At 42.9% G+C, this 18443-nt stretch overlaps 1 protein-coding gene across 1 annotated transcript in view; it reads left to right on the forward strand.

Moving 5' to 3' along the window:
- Positions 1–18443, forward strand: part of CSGALNACT1 (chondroitin sulfate N-acetylgalactosaminyltransferase 1) — a 353637-nt gene that overhangs the window by 126276 nt on the left and 208918 nt on the right.

Raw genomic sequence — 18443 nt, forward strand, 5'->3', positions numbered from 1 at the left:
CAGTGCCTAAGGAGGGACTTTCTTTTAAAACAAAAGCGTCTTAGTTTTTTGTGTTCTGCTTAATCTGCAATTGTGTAGTGTCTATGAGATGGTCATCACACATTGTAGTTTGAGTACCAAGAAAGGTCTAAGGCAGAGCTGTGCCACTGCAGCCTGAGAACAGCCAAAGTGGCCAAGGCTGCCTGTCTGTGACCCTCGAGCCAGCATGATTTTTACACTTATATCTGAGGGTCCAACCAACTGCAGATGAAAAATATTCAGAAAAGGAATCCTGTTGTGGCTCAGCAGTAGCAAATCCGGCTAGTATCCATGGAGACGTGGTTTGATCCCTGGCCTTGCTCAGTGGGTTAAGGATCCGGCATTGCCATGAGCTGTGGTGTAGGTCTCAGATGCAGCTTGGATCTGGCATTGCTGTTGCTATGGTCTAGGCTGGCAGCTACAGCTCGATTGGACCCCTAGCCTGGGAACTTCCATATGCCACAGGTGCAGCCCAAAAAAGACACACACATACACATACACACAAAATTCTGGAAAAAGAATTCCAGGAAGTTCCAAAAAAACAAAACTTGGAATTTGCTGTGTTCCAGCAGCTATTTCCATAGCATGTACATTGTATTAGGTATTAGCAGTCATCTAGGAGTTCAATGTAGCACAATGTTTTAAGAATCCGATTGTAGCGGCTCAGGTTGCTGCAGAGGCTTGAGTTTGATCCCAGGCCCAGCCCAGTGGGTTAAAGGATCCAGGCGTTGCTGCAGCTGTGGTGCGTAGGTCTAAGCTTTGGCTTGGATTCAGTCCCTGGCCTGGGAACTTCCATGTACGTGTGTATGGCCATTAAAAAAAAAAAAAGTCATCTAAACATGATTTAAAGTATAGGGGAGGATGTGCATAGTTATATGCAAATACACCCTTTTATATAAGGGACTTGAGCATCCCCAGATTTTGGTATCCATGGGGGTTCCAGAGCCACTCCCCTGCGGATACTAAAGGATGATATCGCTGCAGAAAGCTCAGACTCCCCCCACCTTCCCAGGAGGAACGCTGACAGGAGTGTGGGTCTAGCAGCTCAGGCAGGGAAGTAGCCATTGGGGCCTCTGGATGTCCTGAAGGAGCTGGAGGACTGGTAAGGTTTTGGGAGGAGACGTGAGGACGAGAGATGGGTTTTGTTTCTTTTGGTTTGTCTTTTTATGGCCACACCCTTGGCATATGGAAGTTCCCAGGCTAGGGGCTGAATCAGAGCTGCAGCCGTCAGCCTACGACACAGCCACAGTCATGCCAGATCCAAGGCATGTTTGTGACCTACACCACGGCTCAGGCAATGCTGGATCCTTAACCCACTCAGCGGGGGCCAGGGATCAAACCTGTGTCCTTGTGGATCCTAGTTGGGTTCGTTACTGCTAAGTCGTGATGGGAACTCCGAGAGATGTTGACAGGAGACAGACGGGGTCTTCAGGTTACCGTTTCTGGTCCTGAGACCTGGAAACCCCGAGGAAAGAGAGATTCAGACAGTGAGTCAGAAAAATAACATCAGTCCTGCTTCTGCTCCAGACATTCCAGTGCTGCTGAAGGAAGGGCCAGAGAGCACCAGTGAGCCCCAGTTTCATGTCCGAGCAGCCCGAGTCTCAAGGGGTGGGTCCAACTTAGGGAATTTCTCCTGCATCTTGGAAAATATGATTCTTCAGTTGAATCCGGCCTTTTGGATAATGTGAAAGGAAAAACAACCAACATTTAAGTCTTAAGCGCCCACATTTACTATCTGAAATATAGAAGGTGTTTGCTAGAGGGTTCATAATTTTTTTTTTCCCCCAAGTGTGGAATTATTCAAGAGTAGTGTAAGGCCCTGCAGAGTCTGGTTAATAGAATTTACAGCAGACAAGTCAGGAAAGACCAAATTTCATGGAAATACCTCTAAAGCATGGTTGCTGGGAATTTAAATTAGATTTGAGTGTGACTGATGGCCACTAGAAATGCTGGAGTGTTGTTTTCTGATGGAGTGGGTACCGATTTGGAGTTTTGAGTCCAAGTATCTGCATTTTCCAGATGAAATCACTTTCCCTAAGTGAATGAAAACACGGGCATATCGGGAGCACAAAGCTATTGGTTTGAGAACGTGTCCCTTAGCAGATTGATGTGCAATCAGGAAGATTCTAGTGGCCGGACTCCAAGGAGTCTTTGGAGAATTTTCCGCTCAAGAATAGTGTAGTTTTGGAGTTCCTGCTGTGGCACAGTGGGTTAAGAATCCAACTACAGCAGCTTGGGTCCCTGTGAAGGCTCCAGTTCATCCCTGGCCCAGCACATGGGTTAGAGGATCCGATGTTGCTGCAGCTGTGGCATTAGGTCTCAGCTGCAGCTTGGTTTCTATCCCTGGCCCAGGAACTTCCATATGCTTGGGTGCAGCCATTAAAAAAAAGAAAAAGGAGTTCCTGTTTTGGCTCAGCGGTAGCAAACCTGACCAGTCTCCTGAGGACTTGGGTTGATCCCTGGCCCCGTTCAGTGGGTTAAGGATCCAGTGTTGCTGTGAACTGTGCTATAGGTTGCAGACCTGGCTTGGATCCCACGTGGCTGTGGCTGTGGCTGTGGCCAGCAGCTCTGATTGACCCCTAACCTGGGAACTTCAATATGTCCAGCCCTAAAAAGCAAACAAACAAACAAAAACAAATCAAAACAAAAAAGCTGGAGGAATTGGAAAGAGAATTAAGAAAAAAAAGAATAATAAAGGGAAACGGGTACGGAAGGTATTATAATGGAATGAAACCTAAATGCACTAAAGACTGACCATCTGAATTCAAATAGTTTTAAGCGATCTTTGCAAGAAGTGATTATGTAAGTGAATGGAAAAGAACAGGAATAGAGAAGAGATATTATTCTTCTGGCTGAGAGAAACCATGAAAGACTTGAACTAGGTCTCTGCAAAGGTGCTTGGTAAAGTCAATGCATTGCCACCACTTTTTTAAAAAACATTTACACTTCTTTTTTTTTCATTTTTCAATATTTGATTGAAGTGTAGTCTACAATGCTGTGTTACTTTCTGCTGTCCATCAGAGTGATTCAGCCAGGCCTATATGCATATCCATACCCAGATAGATTGTCACAGAATATTGGGTAGGGTTCCCTGTGCTGTACAGCAGGATCCATTCCATATGCAATAGTGTACATAGGCCAATCCCAAACCTCCCCCCCAAAAGTATAGTTGTTGAGAATCAAGGAGAAAGCAAGATTAAAATATTGGGTGATGGATCTGCATCTGTCTCACTGGCTCACTTTGGTCCACTGAGCGGGTACCTTGCAAGGGCTGTAGGCATCAGTGTGAGATGTTAATCTAATAGGCTGTTCCTTCACTGGGATATTCTTGGTGGACCTCTGTTGTTTCCACCAGGTGTGTTGACATTTAGAACACTCATCAGCAGGCAGGACAGCCCATTGAGGACGTGAGTGATGGAGACAGTGTGGGATGGAGCTTTCTAGACAGGCTCTAAAACCTCAGATCCTTGCCTGGGCAGGGCTTCATTCCATTCCAAGTTGCTAGGACAGATCTGCACATATTCATGAAGAGTTGCATCTAAGTTCCCTCAGGAAGGGCTTTCTAGGTGATTTTAAAGATGCGCATCAATGACACTTCAAAAACCTTAAAAAAAAAAAAAAAAAAAAGAAAGAAAGAAAGAGGAGTTCCTGCTGTGATGCAAAAGGATTGAAGGCATCTCTGCAGAACTAGGAGGCAGGTTCCATCCCAGGCCCACAGGCATAGTGGGTTAAGGATCTGGTATTGCTGCAGCTGCAGTATGGGTTGAAATTGTGGCTCAGATCTGATCCCTGGCCCTGGAACTCCATATGCCATGGGGCAGCCAAAAAAAGAGAAAAAAGAAAGAAAAAACATACACGAGGAGTTCCTGTTGTGGCTCAGTGGCAACAAACCCAACTAGAATCCATGAGGCTGCAGGTTTGATCCCAGGCCACGTTCAGTGGGTTAAGGATCCAGCGTTGCCATGAGCTGTGATGTAGGTTGCAGATGAGGCTCGGATCTGGTGTGGCTGTGGCTGTGGTGTAGGCTGGTGGCTGCAGCTCCAATTCAAACCCTAGCCTGAGAACTTCCATAAGCTGCAGGTACAGCCCTTAAGCAAAAAGCCAAAAGAAACCCTTATGTGAAACATAAAGTTGGAAACAGTGCTTTTGGAGAGCAATGCAGAAAGAGGAAATCCAAGTTCCCCAAATCCTCTCTATCGGGAATGAGATTTGAGAACTGGAAAGGGTCACTTAACATTTCTACATGTTTCCTCCCTCATGAACTACTGGCCTAAGAGCTCTTCAGCCGTAAAACAGACTCTAACAGGGAAATACGATCAGACTAACACAACACTAACACAGAGTATTGCACCAAGAACAAATTTGAGATAAAATTGCTCCTACTTAAAAGAAAAAAGATGTGGTTATTTTTGGGGGAGTATATTTAGCTCCCAGCAGAGGGCCTGGCACATGGTAAACATATGTAGTGGGGAAAAAAATAAATAGATTAGGTATCCTGAGCATCCAGCCTTCCTTCTCCTAGTTCGCCCCTGTGTGGTTACACTGCTGGGGGCTGTGTTAAGAATTTCCTCTGTCCTTTCATTTGGTCTTCACAAGAAGGGGCCTGAGGAAGGAATGCTCGAGCCGGGATGGTCTCAGCATGCCTCTGCCATCTCAGCCCAGGGCTGGGTACCAGAGGAGCTAGGGCATTTTGCCTGCGTGGCCTTTTCTCTGTCTGCTCCTGGACACCACATGCCCTATCTGCTCCCATTTCATTGGTCAGAACTGGTCACGTGGTGCCATCCAGCTGTAGGAAGCTGAGAGGTATGCCTTCTGTGTTCTAGGAAGGGGGACCAGGAACCAGAAGCTGGTATAGTGACAATGGGTCTCACAGGTAAAACTGAGCCCAGAGTGGATGGGTTACTGGTCAAGGTTACCCAGTTGGAATATGGCAGAGCAAGGCTCAGGAGTTAGGTTTGTTTGTCTCCAGAACTCATACTCAACCACAACTACGTGGAGTCCTTTTTTTTTTTTTTTTTTGACGGACCAGGGGAATCTGACTGTTTAATTAAAACAAAGTATCACAAAGACCCATGGTGTTTACGTGATGTGATTACTGCCCAGTGCTCTGATTGTCAAAGTGAAGAAATTCTGCAATTCTACCTTTCTCCCTCCCTCCCTTCCTTCCTTTTTAGGGCTGCATATGGAAGTTCCCAGGCTAGTGGTTGAACAGGAGCTGCAGCAGCCACAGCAGCATAGGATCTGAGCCGTGTCTGTGACCTATACCACAGCTCACAACAATGCCAGATTCCCGACCCACTGAGCAAGGCCAGGAATCGAACCTGCATCCTTATGGATACCATTCAGGTTTGTTACCGCTGAGCCACAACGGGAACTCCAATACTACCTTTCTTAAGGAGATTGATTTTCTTCCAGAGAAAGCTTGACCTTAATGAGGAGGCAAATAGTAAAAGTGCTGCGTTTGGTGTTTGGAAGCCTGGTTGATAGGATTGGTCCCATGCTGACTCTTTGGGTCTTGGCTGGTGGATTTCCTCACATGGGAATAATAATTACCATGTTGCTGACATAAAGTACTAATCTGAGGCACCTGCAGTATAAAGTGCTGTGTGATGCTGTTACTGCTGTAGGAGTTGGTCCTGTGCGGATTTTTCACATTAAGAGCCTCAAGATTCTTGCAGGAGAACAAGTAAACCTTTTAAGTAATCTTGGTATGTTTCATTGTTTTCCTTGTAAAAGAATACCCTATATATCACCAAATAAACCTAAAATAAAATCTTTCAGGCATTTCATTAGACTGCAATGACGCTATTTCAACTAAGATTATAAACTCTTACCTTCTGATCTCCCTTCCTCCAATCTTTTTTTTTTTTTTTTCTTTTTAGGGCCAAACCCATGGCATATAGAAGCTCTGAGGCTAGGCGTTGAATTGGAGCTACACCGGCCGGCCTACACCACAGCCACAGCCACATTAGATCCAAGCCATGTCTGTGACCTACACCACAGCTCACGGCAACACTGGATCCCTGACCCACAGAACCAGGCCAGAGATGGAACATGCATCCTCATGGTTACTAGTCAGATTCATTTCTGCTGTGCTACAGCGGGAACTCCAGTGTGATTGTGATTCTTAATACCTGCTCCAATTCGCTGGACCTCCCAAGCTTGGAGTTTCATGCACATCTCTCCTGAGCCCACCCACCCTCAGCTTGTGCTGGATCCTCATTGGATATCATATTGCTTCAGATGAGATGTCATATAGATTTTTACAGCCCTCTGACTTCTTCCTGGCAGTGGCTAAAACTGCAATGAGTAATCAGATTAGAAAAGAAAAAGCTTTCTGTGGAAATTTGGGAGCAAAATTCCCATTAATTAAAAAAAATACCCAGCATATTTTCCTCAGAGCCCATGGTATAGACATGTTTAGCTGTCATTGTTTAAACTCAACCCTTTTAACCCAAGGGCAAGCTGGCTGTGCCCTCTCCTCTCCCGTTTGGACATAAAGCCTGTGATTGTTGATTGTTCTGCCTTTGGGTCACTTGAAAATGAGATTTCAATTAAATAGAATATTTCCATTTCAGGATAATGGGCATCTTTAATTTTGTACTTTTCGAAGGGCTAGGGAAACATTTATACTTGCGATTTTCCCTCTTCAGTCTTGAATAGACGGGGTGGATCCATTAGAGAGTACATCTGATGACATGTGATGAGCCATCAAAGTTAGGAAAAAGAACACAAAAGTGGCGTTTATAGTATTAAAAAAGCTTTCGTCAGGTTGTGTATATGCTAGTTTTAACTGACTTTAGAAATTCCATGAGGCTTCGTATGTGCTTTTATTTATTTTGCTGTTTAGGGCTGCACCCAAGGCATATGGAAGTTCCCAGGCTAGGAGTCCAATTGGAGCTGCAGTTGCTGGCCTACACCACAGCCACAGTAACTTGGGATCTGAGCCACGTCTGTGACCTACACCATAGCTCACGGCAATGCCGGATCCTTAACCCACTGAGCGAGGCTAGGAATCGAACCTGCATCCTCATGGATACTAGTTGGGTTTGTTACCTCTGAGCCACGATGGGAACTCCCTATATGGGCTTTTATATCAGAATGGGGTCTATGAAAGTGATGACATAATTCAAAAAGACACATGCACCCCTATCTATATTCATAGCAGCACTATTCACAATAGCCAAGACATGAAAGCACCCTAAGTGTCCATTGACAGATGAAGGGATCAGGATGTGGTTGGTTGGTCTGTCTATCTGTCTGTTTATCTATCTATCCAGACACACATACACACACAGAGGAGTCATACTTGGCCATATAAAAAGAATGAAATAATGCCGTTTTTGGTAACATAGGTGGACCTAGAGATTCTCATACTGAGTGGAGTAGAGAGAGACAGATATCAAATGATACCACTTATATGTGGAATCTAAATATGACACACATGAACTTACTTCCAAAACAGAAATAGACCCACAGACATCGAAAACAAACTTGTTATCAAAGAGGAAGATGGAGAGGGATGGATTGGGATTTGGGGTTTGGCATATGCACACTGAATTATATGGAATCGGTGGTCAACAGGCACCTTCCCCAGGAAATCTACTCAGTCTTCTGTGATAACCCGTGTGAGAATGGATATGTGGATATGCATGGTGAGATCACTCTGCTGGACCGCAGAACTTAACACTACATTGTAGCTCAGACGATACTGCAATAAAATATTTAAAAATGAAAAAAATAAAGCTAAGGGTTTAAATGTGATAAGCAAGTAATGGCAATGCATTGACTTTACAGAATACCTTTGCAGAGGCCCAGTTCAACACTTTCACGGTATCTTTCAGCCAGGGCAGTATCACGGTGGCCCCTCTTGTCTATGCCCTGTGCTTTTCAAACATCCACTTACGTAATCACTTCTTACAAAGATCTCCTAAAACTTTGATTCCAGGTGGGTCAGGCTTTAGCGCATTTAGATTTCATTCCATTATAATACCTTCCCTTTACTCCTTCTCCTTTTATTATTCTTTTTTTTTTTGCTATTATTCCCTTTCCAATTCCTCCAGTTTCTTTTCCTTTTCTTTTTCTTTTTTTAATGGCCACACCAGTGGCATGTGGAAATTCCCGGGGCCAGGGATTGAATCTGAGCCGCAGCTGCGACCTATACTGCAGCGGCGGCAACCCTGGATTCTTAACCCACTGCACCGGGCTGGGGATTGAACTGGGGCCTCAGTGGCCACCTGAGCCACCGCAGGCAGATTCTGCAGTCAGCCACTGAGCCACAGCAGGAACTTCTCCTCCAGTTTCTTTTACTTCACTTTGGGATAACTGGTTAGATGCTCCTGGGAACCAAATTAATTAGAATGATGAGTCATGTGAGGCCAAAATCATACAGGGCATGAAGAAGAAGGGTAGGTCCAGTGCCAGGTTTGAGCCCAAAGACAAGTAGGCATTGCTGGGGTGTGGTTTCCGAGGCGGGCACATCATGTCCATTTCTTCCCTGCAGGTTGTCCTCGTCTGCTTCTCATCTCTCCTCTACCTTCTTGGAACACAGAGCTGGGGCAGGCCCTGGCCGAGATCTGAAATGAGGCCTAAAAGGCTGGGTGGCCCCAGCAATGCTGAGAGGCAGGGAGGGAGCTTCAGGCACAGAGATGGTTCCAGCGTATGTTAGAAGTGGGAAGCTAGAGTGAAATCTTAAGTCAGTGCCTGCTCTCAAGGAACTGCCCATTTAGGCTGGTTGTCAAGCCAGTAAACTTGATCTCTGCCACTTCCTGCCTTCTTGAAACCTATACTTCCTATGACCCGCATCTTCTGGCTTTAGTTAAACTAGCATCTCTTTCAACTTGCCGTTTGGCTCCAGGTAGCCTTGAAGGACCTATTGAACTGATCCCTTGTGCCAACCTCAGCAAATGTCTGCGAGAGACACCAGTCTGGTATGTTTGTTAAAAAATACCAAGAAGAGGAGTTCCCGTCGTGGCTCAGTGGTTAACGAATCCGACTAGGAACCATGAGGTTGGGGGTTCGATCCCTGGCCTCGCTCAGTGGGTTCAGGATCCGGCGTTGCTGTGAGCTCTGGTGTAGGTCGCAGACAAAGCTTGGATCAGGCAGCTGTAGCTCCAATTAGACCCCTAGCCTGGGAACCTCCATATGCCGAGGGAGCGGCCCTAGAAAAAGGCAAAATGACAAAAAAAAAAAAAAAAAGAAGAAATTGGTCAGGTTAGGATAAACAACAAAGTCCTACTCTATAGCAGAGGGAACTATATCCAGTCTCCTGAGTCAAGAGTATTAAAATGAATGTATATGTGTGTAAAAAATAAAAAGAAATTGGTCAGGTTAATTTAGACTCGACTCCCGTATGATAGGTCTAATTCTTCGGTTGCGATTTTCTTTGTCAGGTGCAAATGATATTCAGAAGTCAGACCTACAGCAGCAGTTGACAGACGGATTCCTACTTATTTGCCCTTCCGCTTTCTTATTACCTTTTTAAAACTTTAGCCTCAGTTTTACAATTAGCTCAGCCCTGAAGCTGCTTACTACATGTGCTGCATTAGACTTAATTTGCATAGAATAATATTAACAGGATCTGTAGGCTTATTTCCCCTTGTATGCATGTGACCACATAACTGTTCTACTAACATTAAGTTTTAAATGCTTTCATTTAAAATATCAGCCTTTGGGGGGAATAACCAAGACCTAACAGAAGGGAAAATTAGGCTTATGACATTATCATACCGAAAAAGAGAACATTATCATAAAGTGGAAAGAAAAATAGTAAAATAAAAATCTCACCAACTGCATATGGTAAATAAAAAAGAATGATTGCTGCTATTACTAAATATTAAAATCACCAACTCCAACTTGCAAGAATAAAGGTTTTTCATGGAAAAGAAGGGGGTGATTTAGTTGCATATGAACTAGAAAAGAGAGCCGCCTTTAAGGCAGAACAATTTCCTTAAGACACTTTAATGAAAATAGATGGTGCAACTTAAGTCATTGCTTTCTTTAATAAATGATACATTTGAAACCATTGTTTCAATGATTTGATTAGCCTGTGAAAGCATCCATATTCAAATGGTATAAAATGATGCATCACATACTCAAGGTAAAAAAAAGTCAGAAAACCCCTGAGGAGAAAGACTTTGTTGGTATTCTTGTTCAAGAGAGAATTCTGGAAGGTTGTTACAAAGATCTGCCTAAAGTTAGGGAAATCCATTGTCGGCTGTGCATATAGGGTACCATGGAACCTCAGTTGCTCTGAACACTGATTTTGGCCAGAAGAGTTTTGTCGTTCGGGTGTATAAAAATTAGTAAACCAGTGTGTTTTTATGGAGCTGTCAATTCTTTTCAGAGACAAAGAAGCAGAGAAGATAAAAAAGTCAGCCCTGGATTTCCCGTCGTGGTGCAGTAGAAACGAATCTGACTAGGAACCATGAGGTTGCAGGTTCGATCCCTGGCCTCGCTCAGTGGGTTAAGGATCTGGCATTGCAGTGAGCTGTGGTGTAGGTCACAGACGTGGTTCGGATCTGATGTTGCTGTGGCTGTGGCTGTGGTGTAGGCTAGCAGCTGGCTCCGATTAGACCCCCAGCCTGGGAACCTCTGTATGTTCCGGGTATGGCCCTAAAAAGCAAAACAAAACAAAACAAAACAAACAAACAAAAAAAAGTCAGCCCTTCTCTATGATGCGATCCTAATTCTGCAAAAGTGGTTCTGATTTCAGAGTTATTTTCTCTGGGGTTCTGGCATATCTTATATATCATTTCTGGGGATATTTACTATGAAATTTGAGAAATTGTAGGAGAGGCCTTCTGAAAATCTTGAAAGAACAGGGAAGTGGGCAGACTTCCTAACTGCCCTACTCTGGATGCTCACTCTGTTCCCTCTGCTCATCCCTACATGAAGTGACCCCAAAAGCAGGTTTCGGAGGTGCTGGGAGTGGTGAGAGGAGGAGGAGTATTCACCTTCTTATGGAATAAATTGGGTCACTCGGCTTGCTGCTTACAAAAACAATGACAAATTCATAAATGATAGAGGAGAAAGATGCCACTCATCAGAATGCTGGCAATCTGTGGAGCTGGTGGACTCAGCGTACTGCCAACCCACCTCTGAAGATTCTGCTCAGCCGTGAAAATTTTAAGGGAAACAAGAGAAGTCATCTCAGTTAATCACTGAGTTGGGGGGTGGTCAGGGTCACTGCCATCCTTCCCTGTGTGCAGGCTTGTCATCTCTTGATCTTCCTTTAGATGCTGTCTGTTTTTTTCTTTTGACTGCACCTGCAGCATGTAGAAGTTCCCAGGCCGGGGATCAAATTTGAACCACAGCTGCGACCTACCCCACAGCTGTGGCAATGCCAGATCCTTAAGCCCTGTGCCACAGTGGGAACTCCCTAGATTCTGTCTTGTTCACAGTTTGTTCAGGAGGTTAGTGAAGGGGAAACTTGCGAAGAGATCTGGTCTAATTACTTATTCTGCTAATTACTTATTCTTCATCTCTACTGATTTGCAAGAACCAAGTTAGTCAAGGTATTGTGTGATTAAATGTTTTGAAAGGTGTGCTTGGGCCAGAGATGAGTAGAGCTGGGGTGCCTGGTTAACACAGACACAATACTGTACATAAAGTAGCTAAGTTACAAGGAACTACTGTGTAGCACAGGGAACTCTACTGTGAATAACCTATATGGGAAAAGAATCTGAAAAAGAATGGATGTGTGTCTTTGTATAACTGAATCACTTTGCCGTACACCTGAAACTAACACAACATTGGAAATCAACTATACTCCATAATTTTTTTTTTTTTTTTTTTTTTTTGCTTTTTATGCCCACACCTGTGGCATATGGAAGTTCGCAGGCTAGGGGGTCTAATTGGAGCTGCAGCTGCTGGTCTACCCCACAGCTACAGCCACTCAGGATCTCTGACCCACTAAGTGAGGACAGGGATTGAACTCAAGTCCTCATGGATACTAGTTGGGTTCATAACCCACGGAGCCACAGAGGGAACTCCTGGAGAGCCCTCTTTCCCTGCCCTCCTCCGATTCCGCTTTGGCCCTACAGCCAACCTCAGGGCACAGGGCTGGGCCATGAAAACACAAACAAATGATCCTCTTCTTTGTTGTTGAGAGCAGAGGAGCACAGCAGCTAGATTTCAACACAATCGTTTGGACCTTTGCGGAGCTTAAAGCCACTAAAACTTCTGGCCCAGTTGATATCTAGGTACCACTGTAGAATTTGAGGTATTTTCACCATTTCCTGAAACTGTGTTCTCACTTATGTATGACAGCTGTCTTCGTCAACTCTGGCTACTGTAACAAAATACCATAGGCTGGGAGTCTTAAGCAACAGCGATGCATTTTCTCACAGCCCTGGAGGCTGGAGGTCCAAATGCCAGCGTGTGGGTTTCTGGTGGGGACTCTCTTTTTGGCTTGTATTTCTCCCTCCTTGCTATGTCTTCACATGGTGTCGGTCAGGGGAGAGACAGACAGATAGACACACACACACACACACACACACACACACACTCTGGTATCTTTTTACAAGGACACCCTCATGGCCTCATCTAACCCTAATTATCTTCCAAAGGCCCCACCTCCAAACACCATGACCTTGGAGGTTACAGCTTCAACTTAGGAATTTTGGGTCAACACAGTTCAACCCACATCAAGCAATAACTTTGAAGCGAAAGCTATTTTATATGGATAAAAAGTAATATAGTTTAGGATGAATGAATATGACCTAAAATATCTGAGGCATATTTTAATTTTAAGGTGAAATAAGTGTCCCAGTTTATTTTGAGTTTATTAAATGTCAAAGAAGCCAAAAACAAATTCACACGTCCTTGGAGGTCCTCCATGAATTCCGACTGTAGACCTTTGCTAGTATCACTGGAGGCTGTTTCCCTGCTAAGGGACATCTGGGGACAAGCAGCAGGGTACTGGCTCCGGGTGGGGGCAGGATTCAGGCCCTTGAGGATGGGTTACTGCAGCAAGACTGTCCCAGAGGAGCTTTGAATGCTGTGAAAGTTTGTCCACACAGCAGGGTTTGAACCACTGTCTGACTCCAGAACTTATTTTTCACAAGATGTGTTATTAGTTTTCCTTTTTTTTCCTTGATGATGATTGATTTTATTTTTTATGAAAGTGTAGTTGATTTACAATGTTTCTTCAATTTCTGTTGTATGGAGTTCCCGTCATGGCTCAGTGGTTAACAAATCCGACTAAGAACCATGAGGTTTCGGGTTCGATACCTGGCCTTTCTCAGTGGGTTAAGCATCCAGCGTTGCCGTGAGCTGTGGTGTAGGTCGCAGATGGGGCTCGGATCCCGAGTTGCTGTGGCTCTGGTGTAGGCTGGTGGCTGCGGCTCTGATTAGACCCCTAGCCTGGGAACCTCCATATGCCTCGGGAGTGGCCCTGGAAAAGGCAAAAAGACAAAAAAAAAAAAAATTTCTGTTGCACATCAAGGTGACCCAACCCCACACAGTTCCCTGTGCTGCACAGTAGGAGCCCATTGCCCATCCAGCCCAAATGTTACAGTTTGTTCTTTATTTTTCTCCCAGTTTTATTGAGATAGGATTGACATACAACATTGCAAAAATTTAAGGTGTATGACATGTTGATTTGATATATTTATATATTGCAAAATGATTACTACCATAGCATTAGCTAATGATCCCATCTTGTTACATAATGACTATTTCTTTTTTGTGGTGGGAATACTCAAAATCTGTTCTCTTAGCAACATCCAAGTATATGCTTTGGTATTGTTAGCCGTCATCATCATGTTATGCATTAGATTCTCAGAATTTGTTAATCTTATGTCTAGAAGTTTGTACCCTTTGACCAGCATCTCTCAATTCCCCTTCCTCCCCCCGCCAATCCCTGGTAACCACCACCCTACTCTCTATTCTCCTGGGTTGGGCTGTTTTAGATTCCAGGTATATGTTCTCATAAAGTATTTGTCTTTCTCTGACTTACTTGACTAAGCATAATATCCTCAAGTTGTAGCCAAGTTGTAACACGTGGCAGGATTTCCTTATTTCCTATGACTGAATATTCCATGTGTGTACATGTGTGTCTCTATCTCTATAGATATGTAGATTTCACATCTTCTTTATCCATTCATCTGTTGTTGGACACTTAGGTTGTTTCCATATCTTGGCTCTTGTGAGTAATGCTGCAATGAAAATGGGGTGCGGTATCTCTACGAGGTCCTGATTTTAACTTCTTTGGATAAATGCCCAGAAGTAGGACTGCTGGATCATAGTTACATTTTTGTATAAGAACCATCGTAAGAGGTTTCCATAATGGCTGTACCAGTTTCCATTCCCTCCAACAATGCACTAGGGGTCCCTCTGCTCCACATCCTCATCAACTCATTATCTCTTGTCTTTTTGATGAGAGCCACTCTAACTGGTGTGAGCTGAGATCTCATTGTGGTTTTGACTTGCACTGCTCTGATGATTAGTGATGTCAAGCACCTTTTAGCGATACTTTTCAACTTTGGCCATTTAAAAAGAAGTTTTATTGAAGTGTAGTTGATTTACAATGTTGTGATAATTTCTGCTGTACAGCAAAAGTAATTCAGTGATGCATATACATACATCCATTCTTTTCAGATTCTTTTCACTTATAGACCATCACAGAATATTGGGTAGAGTTTGGAGAACTCTACTTTGAGCATTTAGGTGTCTTTGAAAAACTCAGTTCCTCTGCTGATTTTTTTATTTGAGTTTTTTTTTTTTTTTTTTTTTTTTTTTTGCTATTGAGTTATGTGAGCTCTTTATATATTTTGGATATTAAGCTCTTATTAGATATATGGTTTGCAAATATTTTCTCCCATTCAGTAGGTTCCTTTTTCATTTTGTTGCTGTGCAGAAGCTTTTTAGTTTGATGGAGTCCCACTCACTTATTTTTACTTTTGTGGCTTATGCTTTCGGCATCATGTCCAGGAAATTGCTGCCAAGACCAATGCTAATGAGCTCTTCCCTCTATGTTTTCTTCTGGAAGTTTCATGGTTTTACATCTTAAGTTTGTCTTTAATCCATTTTGAGTTAATTTTTGTGAGTGGTACACATTCTTCTGGCTGTCCAGTTTTTCCAGTACCATTGTGGAAAAGATTATCCTTTCCACATTGTGTATATTTGGTGCCTGGTCAAGTATTAGTTGACCGTGTGTGGGTGGGTTTATTTCTGGGCTCTCAATTCTGTTCTGTTGGTCTGTGTTTGTATTTTTATGCCAGTACCACGCTGTTTTGATTACAACAGCTTTGTAGTACGGTTTTAAATCAGAAAGTGTGATGCCTCCAGCTTTGTTCTACTTTACCAAAATTGTTTTGGCCGTTTGAGGTCTTTTGTAGCTCCATACAGATTTTAGGATAGTTTTTTTATATTCCTATGAAAATGCCATTGAAATTATGATAGGAATTGCTTTGAATCTGTAGATAGTTTTGGGTAATAGGAACATTTTAATAGTATTAATTCTTCCAGTCCACGAACATAGGCTATCTTTCCACTTGTTTATGTCTTTTAAAATTTCTTTCATCAAAGTCTTGTAGTTTTCAATATACAGCTCTTTTACCTCCTTGGTTAAATTTATTACTAAATTTATTTTTTGATACTATTGTGAATGGGGTTGTTTGCTTTAGTTCTTTTTTGGATATGTTGTTGTTAGTATATAGAAACACAGCTGTTCTCTATATGTTGATTTTTTTCAGTATTTAGATATGTACCATTTTCTCTGTTTCCTGCAGCTTTACTGAATTTGCTAATTAGTTCCTGCAGTTTTTTTTGGTGGAGTCTTTAGGATTTTTAAAAAATATAAGATCATGCTATCTACAAACCAAGGTACTTTTACATCTTCCTTTCCTATTTGGATGCCTTTTATTTCTTTTTGTTGCCTGATGTCTCTGGGCAGGACTTCCAAGACTATGATGAATAGGAGTGGTGACAGTGGACACTTTTTTGGTTTGTTTAATGTTAGAGGAAACTTTTCAATCTTTGACTCTTGAGTATGATATTGGCTATAGCTTTGTCATATATGGCCTTTATTGTGTTGAGGTATATTCTTTTGGTATCCAATTTGTTATCATGAAAGGATATTGTCAGATTTTGTCAGATTCTTTTCCTGCATCTATGGAGATGAACATATCATCTTTATCTTTCATTTTGTTAATGTGGTGTGTCAATGTTGTTTCATGAATGCGGAACCATCCTTGTGTCCCAGGAAGAAATCTCACTTGATCATGTGTGTTTGTTTTGTAAGGATGCCACACAGATAACCACAAGCTGAGGGGCTTAAAACGACAGAAATGTATTATCCCATAATAAAACAACAGAAATGTATTATCTCATAAATGTGGAGGTCAAAGTCTGAAATCTGTAGATCTGAAAAGTGTGGGCAGGGCGGTGATCCCCCTGAAACCTGGGAGGGAAAGTTCGTCCTTCCTTTTCCCTAGCTTCTGGTGGTGGGGATGGATTTTTGGCCTTTCTTGGCTTGGAGATGCATCTCTCCAATCTTCCTGGTTTCTGTCTCTGTCACCACGTTCTATCCCTGTGTCTTCACATTGTCTTCATATGGACTCAAGCCACATTGGATTAGGGACCTACTCTACTCCAGTGTGACCTTATTGCATCTGCAAAGACCCTGCTTCCAAATCAGTCACATTCTGAGGGTGTTAGGACTTCAAATACATCTTTTTTGAGGGGGCACACAGTATAGCCCATAGCAGTGTGCTGGAAAGTTTTCCATCTTTGGTGTGGAAGGGAGTGGTATGTTTAGCACACTGTGGGTAAAAGAGGAAAGGAGTGAATTACAAAAATCTTCCAGTTACTTGTACTATATTAAACATCAGCACTTCTCCTGTCCTAGAGACTCCACAACATGATTAGTGATGATGTGTGGTTGACCTAGCAATTCAGCATGATAATCCTATATCCTCTGGGCCATGAGTCCATCACTGGAAATTTTATTTTTTATTTTATTTTTTACCTTATTTTTTTCTTTTTTCTTATTTTAGGATTGCACCTGTGGCATATGGAAGTTCTCAGTCTAGGGGTCGAATCAGAGCTGCAGCTGCTAGCCTACACCACAGCCACAGCAACACCAAATCCAAGCCACATCTGTGACTTATGCCCCAGCTTTCAGCAACGATGTGGGATCCTTAACCTACTGAGCAAAGCCAGGGATCAAACCCATGTCCTCATGGGTACAAGTTGGGTTCTTACCTGCTGAGCCACAATGAGAACTCCTTATTTTTTCTTCTCATGGCTGCACCTGTGGCATATGGAAGTTCCTGGGCTAGTAGTTGAATTGGAGCTACAGTTGCAGGCCTGTACCAAAGCCATGGTAATACTGGATATGAGCCACATCTGCAGCCTACACCACAGCTTGTAGCAATGCTGGATCCTTAACTCAGTGAGGCCAAGGATCGAACCTGCATCTTCATAGAGACAATGTAGGATTCTCAACCCACCGAGCCACAATGGGAACTCCCTCACTGGAAATTTTAAAATAAGCTAGGCCATTAGTTTCCATTGTGGCTCAGTGGGTTATCAAGCCAACTAGTATCCATGAGGATGTAGGTTCGATCCCTGGCCTTGTTAAGTGGGACCCCTATTCCAGGAACTTCCATATGCTGCAGGTGTGGCTTTAAAAAAAGGCAAAAGAAAAAAATCTAAAATAGGCTAGACTGTATTTTATTTTTACTATCCACAAAACTCCCCTTCAGAAAGCTTTCAGCAGAATGCATACTTACTCTGCTCAGGTTGACAGCCAAATAATGGGGGGAGTTTTCTTAGCATTACTGAAGTGTGGGTGTTTCAGCTTTTTATTTGAAGCTTCTTACAGCAGAGGATGTTGCCATATAAAATATGGGGAGGCCTAGCATCAGTCTTTGTAGGTAGCCAGTGGTTAAAAACAGAAGTATTTGAATGTATCCTTCAAAAGGCAGTGATAAAAATGCAGAGAAAAGGTATTCCAAATGTTATGCTCCTTCCTGGCAAATTCTTTTTTGATGCTTCTCTTAAATGCTTTGCCATTTGGTTTGGAAATGTTTTCAGGCATCTTTGCCACCTCATCATGGACTATTTCCAAGGCTTTTGAGGAGCTGCCATAAACAGCAGATCCAGCATTAAGGATAAAGCACTTGTTTTATATGGTTATATCATGCCTGTTAGGAATGGGAATGTAAAATGGGCTGTTTAAAAATTTAAGATGCCTGCCAATAATTTTTCAAGGTAGGTGTGTTATGTGACATTTGATTATGTTAAGTTTCATCTGGCAAGTTCACACGTTGGCAAAAATGTATGAAATTGAGTGACTTCTTTCTGCAAGAATTTTTTTTTTTTGCATGTTATTGCCTAAACCTTTGTAGAGTAATGAAGATCTAAACCATTATATAAACATGCAGGTGTGAGATGTTGCTTAGACATAAATACAGGAA

Source organism: Sus scrofa, chromosome 17 (genome assembly GCF_000003025.6).
Source record: "Sus scrofa isolate TJ Tabasco breed Duroc chromosome 17, Sscrofa11.1, whole genome shotgun sequence".
Classification (NCBI taxonomy): domain Eukaryota; kingdom Metazoa; phylum Chordata; class Mammalia; order Artiodactyla; family Suidae; genus Sus; species Sus scrofa.